The sequence below is a fragment of the Phoca vitulina genome, unplaced genomic scaffold (assembly GCF_004348235.1).
Source record: "Phoca vitulina isolate PV1807 unplaced genomic scaffold, GSC_HSeal_1.0 scaffold71, whole genome shotgun sequence".
In the NCBI taxonomy this organism is placed as follows: Eukaryota; Metazoa; Chordata; class Mammalia; order Carnivora; family Phocidae; genus Phoca; species Phoca vitulina.
In genome coordinates, this window is record NW_022589774.1 from 13,058,575 (window position 1) to 13,074,053 (window position 15,479).

Genomic DNA, 15,479 nt, shown 5'->3' on the forward strand with positions numbered 1-15,479 from the left:
CTTGCTCTTTTAACTTCCACTGTTTGTCATATGATATTTAGTCTCAGAGAGGCATATTACCAATAAAAAAAATAGTATGACTTATTTTTGAATTAGCAAATAAGGTATTTGGAAGCATTCTGAGTAAACTCTCAATTGTGTTCCTGCTGAAGTACGTGAAGTACATGCCACTCGTTCAGTAGGAAAGGCTTCTGGCAGACTGACAAAATGAATCATTGCTGAAATGTATTCAAATAAAATTCAAGAGCAGAACAAGGGATCGAGTCTAACAGGAAATAAGCCACATGGGTCATTCTGAGTTATAGCTTTTTCAGTGTGTCTGAGTTTATTTGAATAATACTAGGATGTACTTTACTGAGTAAGGGGAAGACTTCTGTAACATACGGGAAAGTTTTCTTTTATCACTCAGGTTTTATCATCTGGTTTTTCACTTTTTATGCAAGTTTTTTTTCCCCTTCATGTTAGAATAATTTTGGTCAATGTTTTTTTCAAGATATGACTAACTTTTATTGTCTTTAGAAAAAGCTAGGGAGTCACAATGACTTTTTTTTATCAGACTAGAACCAGTCCGCACAAAATTTGAAATTCATCCTCTGTTTTCATCTGAAACTTGACAAGATAATCCAAGTCAATACTTTCTAGTCTTCAGCTTTCAAGGCACTTTTTACCATCCCTTTTTCACTCTGCATCCAGAGAACTTTTAAAAAAACTCCAACATGGGCGTGTAATTTCCCTGCTCAAGACCCTTCAGTGTTTGTTTGTTTTAAAGATTTTATTTATTTATTTGAGAGAGAGAGAGAGAGAGCGCGCGTGTGCACCGGGGGGAGAGGGGCAGAGGGAGAGGGAAAAGCAGACTCCCCGTGGAGCAGGGAGCCTGATGTGGGGCTCGATCCCAGGACCCTGGGATCATGACCTGAGCTGAAGTTTGATGCTTAACCCACTAAGCCACCCAGGCGCCCCAGGACTCCAGTTTTATCCATTGATCATACCAGGTCTGCTCCAGTCTGGCACAAACTTAACACTGCCACTTCAGGCTCCCAATCTGATTCCTCTTTGTCTCTGCACTCCAGGTACACAGGACTTACTTCTGCTCTTCAAGTGTACAGTCTCGTTTCCAGATCAGATATTGAAAACCCAAATACAGGCAGAGGCAGATTAATGTAAAATAGGTCAGCTGTAAGAGAGTAAGGAGGGTGGTCTCTATGACGAATTGGAGGGCACATACTTAAATGAAAGTAGATGCTCCTGGGTTCAGCTGGTTGCTGCCATGTGTTAGATCCTCTCATTTTTCAAGAAATATGGAAATTTTTTTTTCTGTAATCTTGAAGTTCTTAAATGATGGCACCTAATTTGTTTAAACACTCTGAAAGTCAACAAATCGTGTTCTACTTTCTGTTTTTATTCCTGTAAGCAGCCTGATTGTTAACTCATAAAGACTCCAGTTCTTTTTATTATTGCCTCTCCCTGGCCTTAGGCTCTCATCTCCTCAAGAGATTCCCTCCATCAGTTAATTCCCTTGCTCTCCAGTTTGCCCAGCAGCCCTGACAGTTCCTTTTGTAACATTCATCATTCTTTTTTGAGTCACCATTGTTATTAGACTCTTATGAATTCCATGAAGTTGGGACCATGCAATCTTTTTTTATTGTATCTTTACATCTAGATATGACAGCCTGCTCAGTAAATATTTGTGAAACTAATTGAAATAAATTACAATGTTATCTTCATTATATTCATGTAAGGTACATCTATCCTATATTATTCCCATTTTATAAATTGAGAAATTATAACACTGCGGACTTAAAATGATCCCTTTGAGGTCATTCAATCCTTAGTAATAAATTCAACTTCTGACTCAGAGATCATAGCTCCTGTCACTGGCCCATGCTACCTTTCTTAGTAATCCTTAGATTTTTGTGATATTGCAAGTCTGAAATCTTTGGCCACTAAATTCCTTAGAACTAATTCTGAATATATATTTGAGTATTTGTTATACAAACAGAGTGAGGTCAAAAGGAAATCTAGGAAAGCAAAAATAAATAGCATTGCGAATGTGTCTAATTTTATAAAATATTACTTTTTATTTTCTTCTGGATAGTACTTTCACCTACAGTTAACATTTGATTAAAGTATGATAATGATTAATTGTCTGATCCATCCATTCATTATTCTAAATCTCTTTTCTCCATTATAGGAGGTAAGAGTAAGTCTTGATCATCTAAAAAGCCTATTTTTTGTTTATCCCCATACTGATTGGTGTCTGTGAATATGCTCAAGAGATGAAAGAAGGGAAAGAGAAAAATAAAAGAAAATGTGGGAAGTACAATAAACAAAACAAGGTAAAGAGCTGCTAATATAACTGAATTGTAAGAAAATAATAGGCAATAACTGGTCATTTTCTGGGTCTGTTTTAAAATTACAATCAGAAAAGTCCAAAGATTTCAAGAGGGCAATTCTTGCTATGCTTCAAGACCATAAAAAATGTTTATATATTTTGAACCAATAATGCTATTTCTAGTAATCACTCATAAGACAATAAATACATTCAAAATAGGTTGATGGTTTTATAAATTATGTCATATCCCAACAATAGGGTAACACAAAGATATTAATGACATTTTTGAAAATATTCCATGATAGAAGTAAATGGTCATTACATAGGATTATATAAGTACAAAAAGATCCAAATATTTTTATAATATATAATCTCACTTTATTTTTTTAAAAGATTTTATTTATTTGAGAGAGAAAGAGAGAAAGAGAGCACAAGCAGGGGGGAAGGGAGAGGCAGAGGGAGAAGCAGACTCTCCTTTGAGCAGGGAGCCTGACATGGGGCTTGATCCCAGGGCCCTGAGATCATGACCTGAGCCGAAGGCAGACACTTAACCGACTGAGCCACCTAGGTGCCCCTATAATCTCACTGTTCAAAAAAAGTGAAAATAAAAGGCTAAAAATAAATTCTCCCAAATTTGTTATGTTTGGGTAGTAAAATTATGGATAACTTTTATTTTCTTTAAAAATTTTTCTATATATATATTTCTGTTTTTAGCTATGGGCTTTTATAGATGTTAAATCAAGAAGGAAATCAAATTGTGAAATACATCCTTAAAGGCAAATTATAGATACCTAAATAAAATATGTGATGAAGAAAGGCAATTTTCCCCCTAACTCTGAACTTCTTTCACTTCAGTTGTGTATATTCTTCCCTTTCTCTCTTTTGGGTCTTGAAAAATATGTAGAATTAAAGTAAATCAAGTATAGTATACAAGTCCTTATAGTAGGCCAAATAATGACCTCTAAAAGATGTCTACATCCTAATTCTCTACCTTATATGGCAAAATGGACTCCACAGATGTGATTAAATTAAGGATCTTGAGACAGGAAGCTTATTTTGGATTATTTGGATGGGCCCAATATAATCACAAAAGTTAGAAGAGGGAGACAGTAAGGTCTTAATCATAAAAGGAGATGAGAGAGGAGAGAGAGAAAAGAAGGAGAGAAAAAGACGGAGAGACAGAGAGAGAGAAAGAGACAGAGATGGGTAGATATTTGAAGATGCTATACTGCTGGCCTTGAAGATGGAAAGAGACCATAAACAAAGGAATGCAGATGGCCTCCAGAAACTATAAAAAGTAAGGAAATGGGTTCTTTTCTAGAGCCTCCAAAAGAAATACATCCTTGGTGACTTGCAGACTTCTTGATTTTAGGACTTCAGATCTCAAAACTGTAAGATGATAGGCTTGTGTTGTCTTAAGCTGCTAAATTTGTAGTGATCTTTTATAGCACTAATAAGAAACTAATAGAATCCCAGAAGTTATTTTCTGGTAAGAGACTAGAGTTATTGATTAATGCTAGATTTTAAAAATATTTTATTTAGATTTTTTAAATCATGCACAAAATTTTCAATCATATAGAAATAATAGTTTGGTGAATTCCTTAGTATGGGTCATTTAGCTCCAGCAATTAACATTTTAACAATCTTCCTTCACCTGTCCCACACCTTTATTTTCTTTTTGCTGGAGTAGACAGTATTTTATAGCTAATCATAGACATTATGTCATTTTACTTATAAATCTTTCAATATGAATCTTTAATGATAAAGACCCTTTTGTGTGTCTTTTATTTTTTAATTAAAAAAAAATATTTATTTATTGACATAATCTCTACACCCAAAGTGGGACTCAAACTCACAACCCCGAGATCAAGAGTTGCATGCTCCCCTGACCAAGCCAGCCAGGCGCCCTCATAAAGACCTTTTTTTTTTCTTTCCTTTTTTTTCTTTTTTGAGAGCGAGCGAGACAGAGAGAGAGACAGTGGGGAAAAGGGCAGAGGGAGAGGGAGAAAGAGATCCCAAGTGGGCTCCATGCTGGGCATGATCCCATAATCCTGAAATCACAACCTGAGCTGAAATCAGGAGTCAGACCTCCAACCAACTGAGCCACCCAGGTGCCCCTAAAGACTTTTTTAAAAATTCAATCCCTTGGGGCGCCTGGGTGGCTCAGTCATTAAGCATCTGCCTTCGGCTCAGGTCATGTCCCAGGGTCCTGGGATCGAGCCCCACATCGAGCCCCACATTGGGCTCCCTGCTTGGCCGGAAGCCTCCTTCTCCCTCTCCCACTCCCCATGCTGTGTTCCTCTCTCGCTGTCTCTCTTTCTGTCAAATAAATAAATAAAATCTTAAAAATAAAATAAAATAAAAAAAATTCAATCCTTTATGACTACCATATCTAACAAAATTAATTATTATTCCTTAATAATACCCAGTTCACATTCATATTTTCCATATTATCTTCCAAATGAGCTTTTACAGTTGGTTTATTAGAGTCAGGATCCGAACAAAACCCACACATTACATTTGGTTTTGTCTCTTATTCTGTAACAGTGTCCTTCACCCACCCACTCCCACCAAACTCCTATTTTTTTCTTTTCATTGAGTTGTTGAAGAAAATGAGTATTTGTCCTATCAAATAGCCTATATTCTAGATTTGGATGGTTACTACTTAAATTTTTCATTTTTTCCCCAAATGTCCTGTAAACTAATAATTAGACCTAGATGCTTGATTAGTTTGACTAGATCTATTCTTGGTCTGGTTGTCACAACAAAATACCATAGACAGGGTAGCTTAAACAATAGACATTTACTTTTCTCACAGTTCTGGAAGCTTGGAAGTCCAAGAAATTGCTGGAAAGAGGTTTCATCCTGAGACTGCTTCTCTTGGTTTATAGGTGGCCACCATCCCTCTGTGTGCGCACATGACCTCTTCTTTGTGGACACAAAGGGAGAGAGGTAGAACAAGTTCTCTGGTGTCTCATTAAAACAGTACTAATCCCATTATTAGCCCCCACCATTTAAATGAATTTACCTCCCAAAGGCTACACCTCCAAATATCACACTGGGGATTAGTGCTTCACCTTGTGAACTTGGAGGGACACAGTTCAGTCCATAGGAATATCAATCAGTAGCTTGGTTTATCAGTAATAGTACTGCACAGGTGAGATTGTGTGCCTTACATTTCATCACACCACAAGAATATGTCTGGTTGACTTACATTATTGAGGCTAAGATCAGATGATGTCCACTTGATCTGTAAAATTTCCCATGAGCATTTTTAACCACTGATAAATCTATTATTTTATTGGAGACATCTAAGTTGAACAACTTAAGGATGCAACAATAAAAGAATAAAAAAAAATTTTTCAAACTAGTAGAAGAAAAAAAATGGAATGATAGAAGACACTCAGTAATCTGCTCCTCCTCCCAAAAAAGGCAAGAAAGAGAGATAGGGGAAAAAAAAAAAAAACAACAGGTAACAAATAGAAATCACAAAACAAGATGGCAGATTTAAATTTAAATCTATCATTTATTACATTAAGTATAAATGGACTAAATGCCAGTTAAAGACAATGATTATCAGATTGCTTTAAAAGCCTATCTATATGCTATTTAAAACAGACATATGTAAAACATAAGGATACAGAAAATTTGAAAAGGATGGAAAATTAAATAGCACAGAAGCACTACTAAAAGAAAGCTGGTATAACTATAGTTATATCAGATAAAATAGGCTTTAATAAAAAAATAAATTACAATGACTAGAATTATACACAGCAATGTGCATGAATCATGTAGAAATACTGTTGAACTAAAGGAGTGAGACACAATGCATACATCTTTATTATACTAAAAATATCAAGCAAAACTAAAGTATATTTTTTGTATACATTCATGGGATGTAAAAATATAAAGAAAAACAAGGAATAGTATGACATAAATATCAAGAGAGTAGTTACATTTAGTACAAAGGGGATATCTTGGAGTAAGGACATATGGAAGGGGAAGAGAGGGCAGTTGCTGCTAAGGGCTTGGTAGTGTTTTATTTTTTGATGATGGTCGCATGGGTATTAACTTTTAATTATTTTTATATTATGCTGTGCTTGTTTACTAATGCTACTTTAACAATTACCAGAAACATAGTGACTTAAAACAAATTTATGGGGCTCCTGGGTGGCTCAGTCAGTTAAGCATCTGACTCTTGATTTCAGCCCAGGTCATGATCTCAAGGTCATAATCTCAGGGCCGTGAGATTTAGCCCTGCAACAAGCCCCACATCAGGCTCCACACTCAGTGCGGTCTGCTTGAGATTCTCTTGCTCCCTTTCCCTCTAACCCTCCCCCTGCTAGCATGTGCTCTCTAAATAAATAAATAAAATCTTTAAAAAAAAACCCAAACCACCACTTATTTATTTTCTTATAGTTCTGTGGGTTAGAAGTCCAACATAGGTCTCACTAAGCAAAAATTAAGGAGTCAACAGTGCTATGTTACTTTTTGAAGGCTCTAGGGGAAGATTTGTTTCTTCCCCTTTCCAGCTTCTAGAGGCCACTGGCATTCCTTGGCTCCTAGTTCCCTTACTCCATCTTCAAAGCAGCAGCAGCTTCTCACATATCATTCTGACTTCATCTCCTTCCTTCCTCTTTCACTTTACTCACCTCTTTGGTTTGCAACCTCCTAGGGAGCTTCCTTAGTATAATCTGAAATTGGTCCCCATAATCAAAGAGCAGGGAAAGACCAAGGAAAGAAGCAGGCCACTTCAGATTGGTAGGTGGCGGTTTTAATAAGCATGGGAACTTATACAATTCTTGACTTTGGTGGCCATAAGACAAGTAGATCTCCATGTCTGCCCATTGAATCTTAAAAGTTTATATACAGGCCTTAACTGGGTTCACTCATATATGCTATCCAGATGTTCTCAACACCAGTCACTATCTCAAGGCTGTCCTTGGGGCAACTTCTAGGAGCAGGGAAGGCAAGCTGAATGCACATTCCAAGGACAGGTGAGGGAGTGAGAAGCCTCTGATTGCTGGAATCCTTTTCACAGGTCAATGGGCAGTCACATCCTCTCTATGACCACCTGTAATAACCCTTGTGGATATATTGAGCCAATTCGGTAATCCAGAATTAAATCCGCATATTGAGCTTCTTTTCAGAGGGAGAGAAAGCATGAGTGGACGGGTGGAGGGGCAGAGGGAGAGGGAGAGAGAGAATCTTAACTAGGCTCCATGCTCAGTGTGGAACCCTATGTGGGGCTTGATCTCACTACCTTGAGATATCATGACCTGAGCCGAAATCAAGAGTCAAAGGCTTAACCAACTGAGCCACCCAAGTGCCCCAGATTTTTTTTTTTTTTTGAGAGAGAGAGAGAGCTGGGGTTGGGGAGAGGGGCAGAGGGAGAGGAGAGAGAGAATCTCAAGTAGGCTCCATGCTCATCAAGGAGCTGGACTCAGGGCTCCATCTCATGACCACAACATTATGACCTGAACCGAAACCAAGGTTTGGACACTTAACTGACTGAGCCACCCAGGCACCACTCAGGATCATTAATCACATCTATATTTTTTCCATGTAAGATAATATATTTAAAGGTCTTGGTGATTAGGACATAGATGTCTTTGGAGCCATTGTATTGCCCACCATAGATGCGTATATATGTTTTATTCACTTTTAGGTGTGTATATCATATTTCAAAATAAAATATTGAGAGAAAAAAAAGAGAAGAAAAAGGAGAAGAGGAAGGAACAGCAGCAAGAGCTCAGTATTTTAAAAACGGAAATATTGAAGTATGTGGTACTTCAATCTGAAACAAACAATGAGAGATTCAGGAAGAAATTTTTTTTTTTCCCACTGTAGATCCCTATAGGCTCAGAAGTTATTGGCACCAGATACCTATGAAAGTGGGGGTGAAGGTGAGATAGGAAACAGGATGACTAGTTGACATTCTGTTTAAGTAGTCAGACTACTTTCCTCACTTTCTGCAGCTAAACCTTGGCAGAAAACTAGGGGAGTTACAGAGAGAGGATAGAATGAGGATCTGTGGACCAGAGGACAATAGCTACCCTTGAAGACACAAGCACCTTACCAAAGTCAGAAGCTTTATGTGAATGTTACCTACTGAATGTTGTGATACGTGGTTTTCTTATACATAAAATAGGGATAATAAAAGTCATTTAATAGGTCTGTTTGGAGAATACCGAACTTAAATGTTTGGCACTGTGTCTGAAACACATATAAGTGCCCCTCAAAGATGATTTTTTAGATAACCAGCATAGCCATGCATTGAGAGAGACTCTAGAGGTAAGCTAGATCCTTTCCATTTGCCAGGTCTTGACTCATCCACCCATTCATATCTGTGATGAATTGAAGATGAACCTAAGAAAATATATTGAAATTTGAGATGCCTGGGTGGCTCAATCAGTTGAGCATCTGCCTTCAGCTCAGGTCATGATCCCAGGGTCCTGGCATTGAGTCCTACATCGGGCTCCTTGCTCAGCGGGGAGCCTGCTTCTCCCTCTGCCTGCTGCTCCCCCTGCTTGTGCTCTCTCTCTCTGACAAAAAAAAAGAAAGAAAAGAAAAGAAAAAAAAAAGAAAAGAAAACATATTGAAATTGAAGAAAAGTAGAATAGAAATTGTGAGAACAAGCAGAATAGGCATGGTGGTGATCTACTTTTTTTTTTTTTTGCAAATAAAATAAGAACATGTGTGAGATGGCAGTATTTGTATCTTTATTAATATTGTATAGATAACACAATTTTAGGTTATTTTAAGTACCTAAAAGTAATAAACTAATTGGTAAATTTAGGTACCAAATAGATTTCTTGCTAGAATACTTTACTGAATATGTATTATTGCAAAAATTCTTTTAAATTATAAGTTTAAAATAATCATGACACAGCCTTATAGATCTTGGGAAATAAAGAAAGGGAGAAAAATTATCTTCCCAAATGGATAAATTAAACACAACCATCACTGACATTTTTGGAATCTCTTCCTTCATCTCTTTTTACCTCTAAATAATCTTTTTTTACATATTTGTAATCATAATAAACATATAACTTTATATTCTGCTTTTAAAAAATGTAATTTACACAAGCATTTTTTACTTTGCTATAGAGTCATTCAAACTCTGTAATATTAGATTCAGTCTATTATTTATAATATTTACTTTTAGAAATTGAAGTTCTATGAAACTTTGTGGTATATATCATGATGTGATGAACAACTTTGCACATATTTTTTTGTTGTTGTTTGGAATGGTTTTCTTACAATGGATCACAAACTTTATTTTTAGATATTGGACAATGTAATTATATAAATCAGATACTTCAAATTACAAATGACTCTAATTAGAAATGTTAGATGGCAAAGAAACTAGTAAGTTAATTTTCAGCCAAAGTTAAACAATAAAAAATTCTGTTATTAAAAACAATATTTCTCATAAACTTATATCAAGAAAACTGAAAAGTCCCTAAACCCACTCAGGAGTCATTTTAAAGTATTTTCAGTGATTTTAAAAAAGATTAAAATCTGTCAACTTTAGATGAACTACATAAAAGAATAGAATTTACCTAGCTTCACATTATTAAAAAAAAAAACAAATGAATAAGAAGCATATACAGTATGCTAGGTTTTTATCCAGATTGTTAAAATTGGTATAACTATGGTAATGTTGGAAACTCTAAAATGGTGACTGTTACTAGCTGCTTTTTCTACTTTATTCTTGATTATTGTAAAACTGATGAAAGCCATATAACTTATGATTTGCACTGTAACTTTAAATGAGATCTATTTCAATTTCTTGTGTCAGCTCCGTGATATTCATCCACCTTATGTATCATCTTGGAAAAAATTCCCCAAATTATTAACATATTCAAATCACATTCCAAATAGACTGAGCAATGACCACATAACAGATTACATCAAGTTTTGGTATTTTTACACAGAAATGATAAAAACTTTAATTCAGGAAACTAACTTTGAGGTAAAGGTAGTTTATTTAGTTAAGATTATTATTTAGTTCAGGCTATGAATCTTTCGATGCCTTACCTCTAGGAATTTATTTATTGTCTTCCTATTGGGCAGACTAGGCTTGAACACATTAGACAACTGGAGGAAAATATAAGTACATGAAATCCAATGTTAAAACATTGATAAAGGTTAGTAATTAACTTTTTTTAGAGAGACTATTTAAGAAGAGTATACTGAACACTGAGTGCTATAGGCAAAGGGGAGTAGATGGTTAATTCTGAGTAAGAAAATCAAATCATACAGGAAGTGATATTTGCAGTGGGCTTGAAGAATTAGAAGTTATGTGAGGAGAAGAGAAGAACAAATTTCCAGGCCCAGTGAAATGAATAATCAAAAATACCCTGTTGTGAAAGAGCATGGCATATTCAGGTGAGGATATATTCATGGTTTATCCAGAGATAGGAGCATAGGGGTGGGTCATACGAGGCTCAGGATATCAGTGGGGACCAAGTGTGGATTCTGATGCCAATGAGCGCCACTTTTGTTTTGAAGGCAACAGGGATCCAACGGAAGATGAAAATTAGAAAGTTATCAGATATGGCAGTGTGGATATTAGACAAGAATGGGAAAAATTTATTTAGCAGGAGACCAATTAAAGGCTATTCTTATTATCTTGGTGACAGATTATGAGAGGCCTAAAGTAAGGTAGTGGGCCAGAAGGTACAGCACAGGAAATCTTTCTAGGTTAGAAACAATAGGATTCCCTTCCTTTTTTCTTGCTTAGTCGAAGAGTGGAGTGAGGAGGAGATTGTTTTAGAGGCCTAACTCTTGGGCAAGAAAAGAAAACTGGAAATGGAATTTAGAATCACTTATTAAAGTGAGAGTTGATATAATGTGATGATTGAGAATGGAAGATGTGGCTAGGGACAAGGAAGAACCTAAGAAATTAGAGTGGGTATATAGAAAAGAATACCACTATATTTTTCCAAAGAGTACCTTTACATTGCATTTCAGATTTTAAATAAACATCAACTGTATTTTCAGATTTTTTTTTTATTTGTAAGCAATCTCTACACCCAACATGGCGCTTGAATCCACAACCCCAAGATCAAGACTTGCACGCCCTACTGGCTGAGCCAGCCAGGCGCCCCATGACTGTATTTTTTTTCATATAAGCTCTTTTTTTTTAAATTTAATTTAATTTTATTATGTTATGTTAGTCACCATACAATACATCATTAGTTTTTGATGTAGTGATCCACGATTCATTGTTTTCGTATAACACCCAGTGCTCCATGACTGTATTTTTAAATGGCCAACTATTCTGTTACATTCATATGCCAAATATGAGACATTCTCAGTTAATGTGTTAAAATCAATGCTGCCTTTAAACAGAAGCTCTAAAATAATTTTATGACAAGATGGGAAAATACTTCATTACAAGTGCAAACAAAACCAGATACCTTTTAAGGGAAAGTTTGTACTAACTAATCACAAATGTTTTCTCTGTGAATGGCTTTTCTAACTATTAGCACCAGAACTTCTTAGTTTCTTGGCTCTGCACCTGTGTTCTTAGAAGTAAAAACATGTTTTGAGTAGGTTGGCTATTTTTAAGATGATTTTGAAACAGATTCTCTGCATTAAGGCACTGCTACATAGTATTGTATATAAACAAGATATAGTGTTTATAGGTGATTTCCATTAATCAGGTATCTTCTGTCCTTATGATTAGAGTAAAAGTAGTTTATGAAAATTCTTGACTTATTCTTTTGAAAATTTAATGTTTTAAATGGAAGTGGTAAGAGAAACTCTCTGGGTTTAATTAAGACAAGGAAGAACTTCTTGAGAAATCTATGAATAATGTGAAGCTTGGGAGATTTTATCTATGGTGTCTTGAAGTTCATAATCAATGAAGAATTGGAAAATGATGCTAAACAAAAAATTTTTTCTTTTTTTATTCCTTGCCTCCCTCCTCTCCTTCTCCTCCTTCCTTCTTTTTCTTTCCTTTCCTCTTCTCTTCTTTCTCTTCTCTTCTTCTCCTCTCTCTTCTCTTTACCTACCTTCCTTCCTTTCTAGATTTTCAGAATAATAAGAATTAGGCAGAGAGGCCCACTATTTAGGAATGGGGAACTAAAATCAACAAGTCACAAAAAGAAAACTTTTTTCCTTTCCTAACCTATAACTAATAACTTTAATCTGCGTTCAAACTACAGGTCCAGGTTGTAACTTGGTTTCTGAAAGTACTTGGATACATGAACATAAAGCTCTCCATTGGTTGTCTTTGAAAAATTGTGTAAAGATGGCAGAAGGCCAAAGAAGGGTTGTTCTGATATTTTTAAAAAGAAGAAAATGATAGAGCTCAGGGATTTCTAACTAGTAAACTTTGCATCAAACCTTGGGAAATTTTTCTAGAATATATTATTAAATGGATAGCTTAGGAAAACGTGAGTCATGTAGTTTCCAGTGAGAATCCAGCATGAGTTCCAAAAAAACAGATCAGGCTAAACAAATCAGTTTTATTTCTGCTAGGGTTACTAGGTTGATAGATAAGGGGAACGCTATGAACACCATGTGGCTCCAATGGCCTAAGATATTTGACAAAGAGACAGTTGTAAGCTGCTTATGACCAATGATTGTTGAGAGAGAAGGCTTCACCCCAAATCAACCACCCATTCTTTACGGATTTTTTTTTTTAATGGATGTTTTTTTAAAGGTAAGTCTAGGCCCCTACATCCATTGTTATAATAATTTCATCTTGTTGATTTGGGATATCTGTTCTTTTAACCTGCTAAGTTCATTTGAAGTTTTATTAGCTTTCACTTCCAGCTTTGTGCCTGCCACCTACATATTCAATAATAAGACTCTTCTTTGGGGTGCCTGGGTGGCTCAGTCGTTAAGTGTCTGCCTTCAGCTCAGGTCATGATCCCAGGGTTCTGGGATCAAGTCCCGCATCAGGCTCCCTGCTCAGCGGGGAGCTGCTTCTCCCTCTGCCTGCTGTGCCCCCTGCTTGTGCACCCTCTCTCTTTAAGAAAAAAAAAAAAAGACTCTTCTTTTAGTGGAACACAAAGACCCAGATGATCCCTTCTGTCTTCTGTCTTATGACTATTTGATGGATGAGGTACCTAATTGCCTTTCTTCGTAGAAAGAACGCGATTTGTTTCTTGCAAGCTATGTGACTTTGGGTAAGTTCCCGACTTCTCCAAATTCAGTTTCCTCATCCATAAAATAGGAATAATGGTATTGTCTCAGAGTTCTTTTGGGGGGAGGGTAATTTATTGGCATACTATATGCATAGTATATTATAGGAATTTAGTAGATAGGATAGGTATTATTAGGCAGGATATAAAGATAGAGACAAGTGGCTCCACATGCATTAGGATATAGAATCAGAATAGTGAGAAATTATTACATCAGTTAATATTTTGGCTCTGTTAACTATTCAAAATATTCATAGGAACCTAGGAAAACTTCAAAAAAAAAAAAAAAAACCACAATCTTAGACTTGGTATCTACCCCCAAGCTAATCCTAAAGAATATTACCATCTACAAAGCAAAAATAAAAATACCCTTTACATGGACACCTGGGTGGCTGAGTCCCTTAAGTGGCTGCCTTCAGCTCAGGTCACGATCCCAGGGTCCTGTGATTGAGTCCTGCATAGGGCTCCCTGCTCAGCGAGGAGCCTGCTTCTCCCTCTGCTTGTGCTCTCTCTCTCTCCCTGACAAATAAATAAATAAGAAATCTTTAAAAAAAAATACCCATTACAGTCTTCCATTCCAGGCTCCAGGGGAATTCTATTATGGTCATGACTTAATTTTTTAATGTAAAAATCTCTTTTCTATAGAGGAAATATAGACATTCCATCCATAGCTAGATCAATTCTTAAAATTATATTGTTTTTTGGAGTATCTGAAGAAATGAACCATACCATACATCATGATCATTCTTAATCATATCAGTGACCTTAATTATTAACATTATATATAATTGTTATGGCTTTCATTAATGTCCTTGTTCTTGGAATCAAGACTTCTAACTGAAGTCTTGTAAACTTTTAAGTAAATATATCTGAAAATTAATATTAAAACTACATTTAGATTCAAAGGCAAACGTGTTTGCTTCAACCGAAGAGATTGGGAAAAAGAAAAGTCAAAATTCATGATTGTAAGTTACAGATTTCACCTTCAGTAATTAGTTTTCACATTTACCAAAATGATGTATTCAAGTAGTGATTGGTATAAATAAAAGTATGTTTGGACATAAAGATAGGGACTATAGATTATTCTGTCAGATCATGGTGAGGTGCATTCACTTTGCACCCTTTCTCTGAATTCTTTATGTATTATAGAACACTTAATCATCCAAACAAGGTTTTTGGCTTGGCTCACCCAGTTCTATAGCTTCCGTTTTCATCATCCTGTCTGTTAGAGAAGGCAGTTCAGGCAGAAGTGCTTGCCCCGAGGCCAAGGAGGTTGTGTGGGCTCAAGTACCTGCACGTTCACCCTCAGTGAAAACACCTTGCTTCTGAAGAAGTTTATAATTAGTAACAGTTTGAAAGATCTCACTCTACATGGAGAGAAACCATTTAGGGATTAGGCTGGGTATGTGTAAGAAACAAGGAAGTGATGAAAGAGGTTTTGTGTGAAGCTCTGTTACAGGCACCTAATATAATATTCTTTACCTACAAGAAATGTTCTCCTCTTTTTGGTCCTTCCTTTTTCAGTGATGAAAGTGACCCATCCTTTTGGAATGAGAAGTTTCTGGAGGGGGATTGGCTTATGAGAAAAGCAGGTTTGGTGTGTGAGATCATATCCTGTACCCAGTAAAGGTGAGTTTACCTTCACACTCCTTTAATACATACCAAAACAATAGTTTTCACGAAACCATTATACTTTGCCCTTTCTCGGATTTTTAGCTCTTTCTGTGTATATTCAAGGATGGATATAATATGATCCTGTAAGAATTAACTTCTATGAATTGCCATTAGCTTAAAAGCCCAAGAAAATGTTTGTAATAAAATTTGTACTCTTGGAGCACCTGGGTGGCTCAGTCGGTTAAGTGTTGACTCTTGATTTTGGCTCAGGTCATGATCTCAGGGTTGTGAGATGGAGCCCAGCATGGAGCCTGCTTAAGATTATTTCTCTCCCTCTTCCCCTTCTTCCAGTGCACACTCTCTCTCTCTCT

General features: G+C 36.1%; 1 long non-coding RNA gene across 1 annotated transcript in view; it reads left to right on the top strand.

Moving 5' to 3' along the window:
* Nucleotides 1-2,103: 2,103 nt before the first annotated feature.
* The window catches only part of LOC116624895, a 96,825-nt gene continuing 83,449 nt past the window's right edge, over nucleotides 2,104-15,479 (top strand). Inside the window, exons 1-2 of the long non-coding RNA XR_004297968.1 lie at nucleotides 2,104-2,336; nucleotides 15,019-15,123. This is a non-coding gene — a long non-coding RNA (uncharacterized LOC116624895). The remainder of the gene's footprint in view (nucleotides 2,337-15,018; nucleotides 15,124-15,479) is intronic.